We start from the raw sequence: 12,576 nt of genomic DNA, 5'->3' as shown, positions 1-12,576 counted from the left end.
GGACAATGGGAAACCATCAGTTTCCTCATCTGTAAAGTGAGAAGAATCATCACCTCAGAGTCAGCAGGAAACAAAATGAAAAGAATACAGGTGATGAACTGGCTACAGAAGACTGATCATTGCCTTTCTGCATCCCCATAAGATTATGGGAGTAAAATCTCTGAGGGAGGAATGAAGTGGGAGGAAATGGGGCAAGGCACAACCATGCAAGGAATGATACAGCAATTGAGGACAGGACAAATTGGTTAGAACCAAGATGGTGGAAGATTCGACTTCCAGTAGACCTTGAGCCTCGTGGCACACACACAGGCGCCATGACAGCTCCTAGGTTGACCATAAAAGGTCAAAAAGTAGGCGGGGGAGGGGGGATCGTTTCCTGGAAATCCTCACCCCTGCCCTAAAGTAGTGGAATAATCCTCCTACTCATTAGCATGTGAAATTACCGAGCTCATAAAACCTAACAACTCAGCACCTGGTGGTCACACTCTCTCTTGCCTTCTGAGGCAGCCTGGACTCTGTCTATGGAGTGTGTATCTGCTTTTACTTTATTTTTTTAAATATACTTTTACTGAAGTATAATCAGTTTATAATGTTGTGTCAATTTCTGGTGTAAAGCACAATACTTAGTCATACAGGAACATACATATATTCATGTTCATGTTCTTTTTCACCATAGGTTACCACAAGATGTTGAATATAGTTCACTGTGCTGTACAATATAAACTTGTTCTTTTTCTATTTTATGTATATTAGTATCTGCAAATCTAGAACTCTCAATCTACCCCTTCCCACTCCCTCCCACCAGTACCCTTAAGTTTGTTTTCTGTATCTGTGAGTCTGTTTTTGTTTTGTAAATAAATTCGTCTTTTTTTTTAGATTCCACATATGGCTTACTTCACTTAGAATGACAATCTTCAGGTCTGTTTTTACTTTAAACTAAACACCTGCACCTCTCGGTCTCTCTCCCTCTCACCTTTCCGAGATGGCCCACATTCTGCCTGTGGAGTATGCATCTCCTAAGCCGTTTTCCCGTCTGAGTGAGACAGACCGCACTGTGTCTATGGAGTGTGTATCTTTCTAAATAAAGTTGCTTTCACTTAAAAAAAAAGAATACAGATGAAAGGCCTTTGTAAGTTATAAAGTATGATGGGAATATCAGTAATAGTAGCAGTAGTAATAATAAGCAGTGCTGCTTTCTTAATAGAAGTAACAGTTCCAATCTCCTTCTAAGTGGGAATATGAAATAGTCTGTAAAATATAAAAGCCCCACTTAGTCGAGGGAACTGGTGGCAAGGTCAGAGGTTTATTTCAGCTGAAACTTCCAGTGTGAGGTTCAGGAAGCCCAGCAGGGAGCTTGGCCGTCTGGAGCAGGATCACACCATCCACGGCCCTGTGTGCTTCTCAACTCCACACCGACCCCCCAGCGCCACTTTCAGCAACACAACTCCCACCAGAGCAGAACGGCTGACACCTTCTTTCCCCTTCATTTTTCCTGCCAGAGCTTGGGCCCAGCATCTCCGAGGTCAGCTTTTGTAGAAGCTGTCATCATTCCCAAAACATTACACTCTTCTGAGATCTTCAAGGCAAAATAATTATCTCAGTTAGCACCCGCATTACATTTTAGGAAAAATTCAACACCTTTCCAAATCTGTGGCGTTTTATTCTTACTGTGGTTCTGTGAAGTAGGCACAACTGAATCTCACAGAGTGGATTTGAAACCAGAGGCCCTCCTCTCCTATTTGACCAGCACAGATTTACTACCAGGAAAACCTAATGGTTCCTTTTGGGTCATTTCCTCTCCACCTGCAACACATTAAACTTTACCCAAGGACAGAAGGGGAGAACTTTTGCAGGTACAGGCATTTGATTTGGGTCCCATTAACCTTTTCCCAGCCCTGGTCAAACAAGCCAGACACAATTCTTCCCCCGAGGTCACCAACTACCACAAGTGCCCCACAGTACCACAGACCAGAGGTTGCAAATGTGTGTTTTGTCTTTGACTTACATGATGCCCTGTAAATCTTTTTGAAAATTTAAATGCCAGCTTTTAAAAATCATGGTATTTCACATAAAAACCCAGATTTCCAGTTTTCTTGCAAAATCAGAAGATCTGGCAACAATGTCAAGCTGAGAACTGACTTATGACCAGCACATTATACCACAGTCCCCACTTTGACCAGAGCCCTCATGAAGGTCCTGTGCCAGGCCCAGAATATCTGAGTTGGTACACCCACTCCCGTACAGACCAGGGGTCATGAATACCCAAGCCCTCCTTTGTGACCCTTTCTCATGCACCGGGCTTACTTTGGGAATGTTTTGGAGCCTATTTTGTACATGAGGAAACAAGCCTAGGCCATTCCAGTCCACCTCTGGTGGCTCTTAATTATCGGCAGCTACTTCCCAAGAGTAAAGGTAAAAAGCTTCATTCCCTCAAAGACTGCTGTTAGGTCAATCATTTCTGCTGTTCTCCTCTGTTCCATTCTGGCCCCTTTGTTCATTCATTCATTCATTCATTCAAAATTTAGAAGTTTTTTTTTTTAATACTTAAGAAGGTGCTGGAAGAGTGACCTCAAATCATTTTTGGAATGAGTTGGAGAATTTTAAAAATGCATTACTGGAATCCCACTTCTGGGGATAGATCCAAAAGAACTGAAAGCAGGATCTTGAAAAGATATATGTACACTCGAACTCAGAGCAACATTATTCACAACAGCTAAAAAGGTGGAAGTAACCCAAGTGTCCACTGATGGATGAATGGATAAACAACTGGCTACGTCCATACAATGTAATATTGTTTAACCTTAAGGAAGAAAATGGATGAACCTCGAGGACATATGCTAAGTGAAATAAGCCAATCACAAAAGACATATATTGTATGATTCCACTTACAGAAGGTATCCAGAGTACTCAAATTCATACAGACAGAAAGAAGAATGGTGGTTGCCAAGGGCAGGGGTGAGGGGAGAGTAGAGAGTGGTTGTTCAATGGTATAGAGTTTCAGTTTTGCAAGATAAAAAATTTTTGGAGATCTGTTACACTACAATGTGAATATACTTAACACTACAGAACTTACACACTTAAAAAAGGTTAAGATGGTAAATTTTTCTAACCACAATTTTTAAAAAAGTTTTTTAATGCATCACTGGGTGTCAGGAGACCTTAGTTCTGCTAGAGGCTCCAACAATGACTTGCGTGACCTTAGGGAAGGCATTCTTTGGAACTCAGGGCCTTTTCTGCAAAATAGGAGGGTAGAAGAGATACTAAATAAAAACACCAACCTCAGTATGGGGCAGACGGATGTGATACTGCTGTATGAGAAATTCAACGCTCTGCAAATATTAGATGTGGTCATCAACTCAAACTGTGGTCTCTGTGGTGTCTTCATCTTGGATTTCAAAAAAAAAAAAAAAAAAAAGTAAAGGTCTGTGTTAGGTGCCAGAATCTTACAGAAGAAAGAACAAGAGCCTGCCCTCAAATTGCTCACCATCTACTGGCAAAAATAAAAACAGAACTAGAAAAAAAATTTACAATATAATGTGTTACGGGTCAATCTAACATACATTGGATTCAAATATATACAACTTCCCTGTAATGGGATGAATGGGTATACACCATGATATGATGTTCAGGTAAATCAAAAGTCTCAAATTAGTTAAGAGAACACAAGTTTAAAGCTTGACAATCCTTTCCAGGTATTTAGTCCAAAAAAGAAAAAAAGTGTGTGTGTGTGTGTACACTTTCATCACAGCCTTTTCTTTAGACTCATTTGTATTGATATTTAATTCAAAAATAAATTTATGAACATATTAATTCACTAACTGAATTTAATTAACTCAATTCCTGTTTTAAACAAAAGAAACCCAGAGTAACTGCAACAAAGAGCACCCCTGCTGGCTGGAATGCAGTCTACAAAGAGGAAAGCCCACGAGAGCTGACGTTAGAGGCGATCAATAACCACACTGTTTACACAATTCCGCCTCCATAAATACTATCCACAGCCAAGCTATTTAGTTTACTACAACTAAACTGTGTTTCTTTTTCAGTTTTTTATAACATTTTTTCCTGGAGTTAATCATTAATAAAAACAAATTGCTGGGGTTTGTTCTGTTATTTGCTTAGTTTTCCATGTCCCTATAATTAATTTATTCTCCATCACTACCAGAAGTGTAAATTTTTCCTCTATCCATTTCATGTTATCCCTTGGAGACATCCCTTCTGGGGCCTTCGGTCGTCCCGCTCCAGTCCAGACTGGTTACTCTCAAAGGCCTGCAGCCAGGTTATCTGTCTGTTGCCCTGGGATTTCCTTTCATCAGCATCTCGAGGATTCTCTTCATTTCTCATCTCTGTTGAATATCCTGTTTCCAGGAGCACATGTCTTCCTGTTTCTTGGTTTATTCTCTCATTTTGGTGTACCACATCCCCCAGTCATTTCCTGAGAAAGGGTACATGGATAGTAAGTAAAAATTTTTTCAGATTTCACACATCTGAAAATGTGCTTACTTTACTGAATTCACAATTTGGCTAATTCATAAAATTATAGGTCACAAATAAATTTTTCTGTTCGTGGTTTTTTTTTGTTTTGTTTTGTTTTGTTTTTTTAGTGGAGGTGCTGAGGATTGAACCTAGACCTCACGCATGGTCATAAATAGTTTAATAAAAGCATTCCTCCACTGTCTTCCAGCATGGCTGGTGGGAAGCAGGGTGCCATTCTCATGGCTGATCCTTTGAATGTTAACTGCTTTTTCTCTGGAAGGTTTTAGTAACCTTCCACTATTTACCCAATAATCTGAAATCTATTTCTTTTCCATCCATTATGTTGGTCACTCAGTGGACTTCTCATTCTGGAGATCTAAGCCATTCAGTTCTGACTTCTCGAATTATTTTTCGATGACTGCTTTCCCTCCATTTTTCTGTTTTATTTCTCTGTAACTCCTCTTAGTTGAATGTTAATCCTCCTGGGATACTTCTAGGTTCAAAACTTTTTATGCCTATTTTCCACCCATTTATTTTTTTTTAGGATATTTTCTCAATCTTACCTTCCAACCCTTTGATTGAAGTTAGTGGTTATATTATCTTAATAATTTATTTATTTTATTATTATTTATTTATTTTATTTATTTTAGTGGAGGCACTGGGCATCAAACCCAGGACCTTGTGCCTGCTAAGCATTCACTCTACCAAGGAGCTATACCCAAACCCCTGGTTATCATATTTTAAAGATCTGTATTCTCTAATGTTCTTTTTTAAAAATAACTTCCTGTTCTTGTTTCATGGATGCAACATCTCTGTATGACAATGTCATCTTTAAAGATCTGTTTCATTCTGTCCTTTGTGCTGTTTCTGTATTCTCCAGTTTTCTTGCTCTTGTTTATTTATTTGGTGTTTGTCTTTCGTTTTAGTGGCTTTCCTTGACTACCTGATGATCCTTGACAGTCCACTCATGGTTAAGACCAAGGCATTAAAATTTTGGGGGAGCTCTGTGTTCATGAGACAGGGCCTCTCAGTTGACAGACATTACTGGGGACTCTCAGCTTAGTATCTCTAATGGGTTGAATAGTGCCCCCCCAAAAAGATATGTCCACATTCTAATCCCCATAATCTGTGAAGTGACCTTATTTGGAAAAAGGGTCTTTGCAATGTAACTGAGTTAAAAGTTCTGAGATCTGAGTGAAGGATCTTGAGATAAGACCATTCTGGATTACCTGAGTGAGCCCAATAACAAGTGTTATAAGGGCTACAGAGAGGAGAGACACAGAAGAGGAGAAAGTTATTTGAAGATGGAGGCAGACTGGAGTGATGCAGCTGTTAAGTCAAGGAGCACTTGGAGCACCAGAGCCAGAAGAGGCAAGTAAAGAAATGCTCCCTACAGCCTCCAGAGGGAATATGGCCCTGCTGATGTGTTTCCAGACTTGACTGATTTTGGACTTCTGACTTCAGAACTGTGAGAGGAAACTGCTTTTGTTTTAAGATACCAAGATTTTGGTACTTTGTAACACAGCCCTATGTATGGAAAACTCATACAGTATCCAAAGGTATTTCTTCTCTAGCTGGTCAGTTTTCCCAAAGGATCGTCCAATCTACTGATTAAAGGGAGAACCTCAGGGGCACGTGTGACAAGAGGACCAGCTCTTGCCATGTGTTATGTAGTCTTTTACCTAATTTCCTGTGTTTTAGTACAGTAAGGTACCTTGTTTCTGCTTTGCCTAGCACCTCACAGTTCAGATTCTTTCTAGAATAACCTTCCAACAGGTGTATAATCATGTTTTTAAAACTTTTCTTTGGGGGAGGGTCTAGCTCAGTGGTAGAGCACATGCTTAGCATCCACAAGGTCCGGGATTCAATCCTCAGTACCTCCATTAAAATTAATAAATAAAATTAAAAAACCTAATTACCTCCTCCATAAAATTAAAAAAAGAATTTCCTTATTTACTGATGCTTTGACATCTTGGGGCCTTGCTAGCCCTGGAGAGGCTGCCCCTCCCAGGGCGAGCCAATTCTTAGAGACAGTAAACCATTTTCTTCCAGTGTACCTTTTATATACAACCAATCCAAAACCCTTACTTACCACCTACTTATCAGGCTCTCACAATCAGTTACTTTTCCTCCACCCTAATCATTTCAGGGCCAGACACCAGACAACTATAGGCAGTCCCTATGCCCCAAGGTCCACGAAAATTAAGCTAGCCAATCCTAAGCCTGCTTACCCTGCCTCACCTGTTCCTTTCTGTGGAAATCACAGTAAAGGTCCTGGCCAAGCTGTTTACCAATACAACAGAATCCAATGAAAAGGAATGAACTATTGATATGTGTAACAATGTTGATGATTCTCAAAAGCATGCTGAACAAAAGAAGCTAGGCACAAAAGAGTATATAGTGCATGATTTTATTTACAGAATTCTTAGAAATGCAAAAGGAAATGTCAGAAAGCAGACTGGCTGTAAGATGGATGGGTGACTGCAAAGGGGCACAAGCTGTAGTACTGGTTAACTGGTTCTAAAACAATTTTTTTTTAAAGAAGTCTTGATCTGTGGCACTTTCCCAATTTCAATGAAGTACTCCCACAATGGCTAATTTTGAGCTACCAATGTGATGTCACTAAATGTAAATTCGAGAGATGTACACAAAGCTGGTGCTCCTGAGCAGGTACTAGGGTACAAGCCAGCTTCGGCTGCCACTATAGAAAGGAACAAAGGTGATGAGAATGTTCTATATCTTGTGTTGGTGGCAGCACGGACTTATACATTCGTCAAAACTTATCAAACTGTACCCTTAAAATGGGTGCACTTCATTGCCAGTAAATTATACTTAAACAATGTAGAAGATTTTAGGAATACGGCAAAATGCTTTGCTATATCATGTTTTGTGAAAAAGGCAGAACAGGAAACTTTATTTTTACGTGTTTGCCTATGCAAATTCTGTAGGCAGATGGACAATGTCTGGCTTAAAAAAAAAAGTTTTTTCTTTCTTTGTATTTAAAAGCAGTAGATAGCAAAATGGTTGAGAGCTCAGAATCTGCAGCTGGACTGCCTGGGTTGGAGTTCAAATCCCAGGTGTCACTTCCCAGCTGGGTGACCATGAATAACTAAACTAATCTCTTCGAGTCTTAGCTTCTTGATTGTAAAAGGGGCATAATAATAGTACCTATCTCATAGGGTTGTTGTGAAGATTAAATGAGTTAATATGTGTGTGGAGCTTAGAACAGTACAGAGGAAGGGCTTTATAAAAATTAGTTACTATTTTCATAAGGCAGTGATACTCTTTGGGCAATAAACTCACCGTGTGGAATACAGGGATTTATGACACGGCAGCTGACCTCAAGGAGCAGTGGTTCTCAACTGCAGGGGGTGGGGAAGCTATTTTTGCCACCAGGGAACATAGCAAGGTCTGGAGACCTTGTCAGGTTTCTGACTGTCAGGGTTTGAGAGGGGTGTGTTACTGGTACCAAGTAGGTAGAAGCCAGGGATACCGCTAAAAAATTCTACAATGCACAGGACAGCCCCCTAGCAACAAAGAATTATTTGGTCCAAAATATCAACAGTACCAAGGCTGAGAAGCCTTGAATTACAAACTAATAGGGGACAAAAGATATTTGTGTGCATACAAAACGTACAAACATGAGATAATAGAAAACATATATATTAACCTCTGCCCCCAGTGCCTGGCACGTAGTTCCTAAAACCTTTGTCACATCCTAAGTGATAAGAGCACCAGGAGCCTCTCCTGTTCTAGTATTTGGTCTTCCACCCCAGCCCTGACTCCCTGACTTTAGGGCTCCTAAAACCCTTATAAATTTCAAGTGATAAGAATACTAGGAGCACCTTATGTTCCAACGAGGTGACTCTGCGTGGGCACCTGGATGGTTCCTGGATGGCAGCTGGTCACCAGAAAGACCAAACCATAGTTAGGAGCATGGAATTTTAAGCCCTGTCTACCAGCCCCAAGTTCTCTAAAGAGGGGAGAGGGGCTGGAAATGGAGTAAACTGATCATGCCTACATGAGAAAGCCCCCATAAAAATCCCAACAGCGGTTTCAGGGGCTTCCAACTCCCACCCCAACTCCACAGGGACAGCAGATCCTGTGCTCAGGACCTTCTCAGACTTCATCCTATGTACGTATCTCTTCATCTGGCTATTCATCTGTATCCTTAATCATATCCTTTAATAAGCTGGTAAATACAAAGTGTTTCCCTGAGTCCTGTGAGCCACTCTAGAAAACTGACAGATCCCAAGGAGGGGGCCATGGAAATCTTAGATTCATAACCAACATGGACAAAAGCTGTGGGTAACCTGGGGGCCTACTACTGACAACTGGCATCTAAAGTAGGGGGCAGTCTCATGGGACTGAGCCCTTAACCTGTGGGCTCTGACTCTATCGCTAGGTAAATAGTGTCAGAATTAAATTGACCCCCTGTGTCAAAGAACTGCTTGGAGGGGAAAAACCCCCACACATCTGGTGTCAGAAACTATCATGAAGATAAAGGAGACACATAAGAGGAAAAGAGCTGGGTGTTCTCCAAAACAAAGGAGATCATCGAAATTGAGCATGTACTCAAATAAAGGAAAAAAAGAACAGAAAGATTAGAAGACAGCTGGCCCAGAATACAGGATACCTTTGTAACACCGGGCCAGGAAGAGGCTTCAGTGAGCCTCCGGGTTTGTGAGCCACCAGGCATACTTCAATGATTTTCAAGTTTTAGCTTATTCTATTGGTACTTTTTTTTTTTTTTTTTAAAGCTTGAGTCAAAGTTAAAAGGTTTCACTTACTTCTCCATTATACTACCAGTATGAAAACCCATTTGGAGTCAGTCCAGATATGTTTAGTTCATACTAATTTTTAATGCCACCTGACAAAGAGTTGAACCAATTTAAAATTCTTAAAAGTATGGTTTTTTTTAAGGTGGGGGTGCCAAAATGTTACACAGTAATACTTTAGTTTTCATTTAAATTTGAACTAGGTTGAGAAGTATGCCAATTTTTCAATAATTTGGGATTACAGGTGATTTCTGCTTAACTCTTCATGCTTTTCACAATTTCTCCAGTGAGAGGCATTATTACCTTGATAATTAGAAAAAGAACAAAGGAAGGATATAAAGAATTGAATAAACAAAAGGAGAAAGCGGCTGAGGGTGTCGGATCTGTCTCCAGGCTCTTGGGCAAACACAGGTGGGGGCAGGGGAGACTGAATAATCCGCTCTAGTCCCCTCATTTCTCATGGACCCTCCCAACTCAGGAGTCAGGAAGCTTTCATCTCTACAGTCTAGCTTTTCTTCTTCTTCCTTCTCTTTACATCCCCAGTATTGAGTTTCTTTCTGCTTTGGGGGTTGGGGTAGGAGACACATTTAAAAAAAAAAAAATCTATTTTCAGAAAATTGTTCATAGATGCTTGGCTGTGCCACATGCCGCTGGGCCCTCACCCTTAAGCTTTTAAATCCTTCAAATTTTCTCCCTACCCCTTTTTCTTGATCTTTAAAAAATTAATTTTTAAAATGTTTTCTGATCAAAAAAGTAATGCCTGTTCATTGAAGAAAAATTGGAATAGACAGAGAAGAATAAAAAATGAACATAAAAATCATCTGTAACCCTACCATCCAGAGACAGCCATTATTAACATTTGGTTTATTAACATTCCTAGTCTCTTTCCTATTCATGGATACATAGATTTAACACAAGATTCTCTTCTTTGAACAAACAGGACATCTATATGAATCTGCAAAACTTTTAAACTGAGGTATACCACATCTAGTCAAGTGCATAAAATGCATGAATCTTGTACCACTTGATGAAATTTTAATATAAATACCTACAATATTTTACCTTGCTCTCTGGACTTGGCAATCTATTATGAACATTTTCCACATGTTTAGATGATCTCCTATAGCATAATTTTTAATGGCTAGCTACGATTATAATAGTCCATCATACCGACATGCTATAACTTATTTAAAGAATCCATCATTGTTAGATTTAGGCTATTTTTAGCTGTTAACTCCTGCATTAGTTTCCTATCATTGCTGTAACAAACTACTACAACCTTAGTGGCTTAGAGGAACACAAATTTTCTTACAGTTCTGAAAGAAGTTGAAAATGGGTCAGCAGCACTGTGTTCCCTCTGGCAGCTCTAGGGGAGAATCTGTTCTTTGCTGCTTCCAGCTTCCTGAGGCTGCTGACATCCCCTGGCTCACAGCCCCACATCACTCAGGCCTTTACTTCTGTCATCACATCGCCTTCTCTGACTCTGATCCTCCAGTCTTCCTCTTATGAGGACCCTTGTCATTATATTACAGATCATCCAGGATAATCTCCCCATCTCAAAATCCTTAATTTAATCATAGCTGCAAAGTCTCTTTTGCCAGGTAAAGGAACACATTTTCAGGTTCCAGGGATTAGCATGTGGACAACTTCTGGGGAATGTTACTCTGACTATCACAATATTAACTGTCCACTTGCCCACTTCTTTCCCTACCTCTGCTGTTCCTTCTCTACTGCTGCTTCCTTTCTCTTCTCCCTCACTCTTATTGCCTACTAGTTTGTTTGTTTTTTTTTTCCTCTGAGGGGGGTGGGAGGGTAATTAGGTTTATTTATGTATTTTTAATAGAGGTACTGGGGATTGAACCCCACACCCTGCACATGCTAGGCATGCACTCTACCAGAGCTATACTCTCCCCCATTGCCTACTAGTTTGTAACCCCATTTCCACTCCCAAATCTTTTTCTTTTCTCTCTTTATAGATAATGTCCTTAAAGACATAATTTACTTGTGGGAGCTCAATGACTGTCTATTGACATCTAACTTCTTATTTTCTGAGCATCAGCCCTTCTCCCAAATCCCAGTCAAGAATGTGCAGTTCCCCTTGGATGTCCTCTTATGACCTTAAAAACTAAATGTTTCTAAAACTGGATACATGACCCCTCCCCCAACCTCTACCCTACCTTCCTGCACCAACTCAGCTCCTATATTTGATCTTGTTTTTAAAATGACTCACTCTCAAAAATACTCAAGCTGAAGACCTAAGACTCACCTTTCAATCTTCCCTCTCCTCTGTATCTAATCAGCCACTAAATCCCATCAATTATTTTGTGACTTAGCATTCCTCTAATATTCCCCTAATATCTTGACTGTAGCTAGAACGTGTAATCAGAAGCCTTTCTCCCATCTAAACCATACTGCTTGTATGGGGTGGATTATCCTCTCCTCCAGGAAGCCCTCTGTGACGGCCCCTTCCTGGGATACAATCTCCCCCTCTAGAGGAAAAGACTCGTAATTAAGTGTCCACTATGTGCTCAGCTTTTTTAAGCATTTTAAAATTTAATCTTTAAGGTATGGTTTTAATCTTTACAAATGAGAAAACTGAGAGACTAACTAACTTAGGCAAAGTAACAGAACTGGTAGATGGCAGAACTTGAATCCCAGTCTGACCAACACCAATGGCAAGCTTTTTGCCTCTATTCCACATGGCCTCCCTGAAGTTAATGTCAGTGGTTCAAAACCTGACAATTCATTAAAATTACCTTGGGAACTGATTCTTAAGTCCTACACTAGAGCTACTAATAAGAGTCTCTGAAGGTGGAGCCCAGAAATTTACTTTTAAAAATTTCTATACTCTGCACAAGACATATTTATTACTAATCAGAATGCTTAAAACACATGCTTTATTCCATCAACTAGGATAGGAAGTACTGTCCTATTCATCTTTGTGACCCATCCAGTACCTTTACAAACAGGCATTCAAAAATATCTTTCAGGTGTTTAAGTGCTAGATAAGCTGTGAGGTACACTATGAGCTATAATGTTATAATAAAATACACTGACAAGATCAAATATAGGAGCTGAGTTGGTGCAGAGAATAATACCAACAGGTAGCACTTACTGAACCATCATATTTCAGACCCTCACTGTTCTAAGAAATTCCCATGTATTAACATCTTAGGACTTTGCAATAACCCTCCAAGATAAGATCAGGACACAATTTGCAAGGCCCCTTGCTCAAAAATTATTAAGAATTTCAATATGGTGACAGCAGAGCATTAAACCAAGTGAGGGGCCAGCATTCTGAGTGCCTGTGTGACTGTACAGGTCT

General features: G+C 40.0%; 1 long non-coding RNA gene across 1 annotated transcript; it reads right to left on the bottom strand.

Annotated features, from left to right (window-relative positions):
* Window positions 1–1,284: 1,284 nt before the first annotated feature.
* On the bottom strand, window positions 1,285–8,339 carry LOC116656849. Its single transcript, XR_004311851.1, has 4 exons — window positions 8,319–8,339; window positions 4,160–4,432; window positions 3,279–3,385; window positions 1,285–1,576 (listed from the first exon to the last, which is right to left on the bottom strand). It is a non-coding gene; the product is annotated as an uncharacterized LOC116656849 (long non-coding RNA).
* Between the last annotated feature and the right edge of the window lie 4,237 nt (window positions 8,340–12,576).

The sequence above is a fragment of the Camelus ferus genome, chromosome 16, assembly GCF_009834535.1.
Source record: "Camelus ferus isolate YT-003-E chromosome 16, BCGSAC_Cfer_1.0, whole genome shotgun sequence".
In the NCBI taxonomy this organism is placed as follows: Eukaryota; Metazoa; Chordata; class Mammalia; order Artiodactyla; family Camelidae; genus Camelus; species Camelus ferus.
The sequence above is the reverse complement of the archived record's forward strand: the minus strand, read 5'-3'. Positions and strand labels throughout refer to the sequence as shown.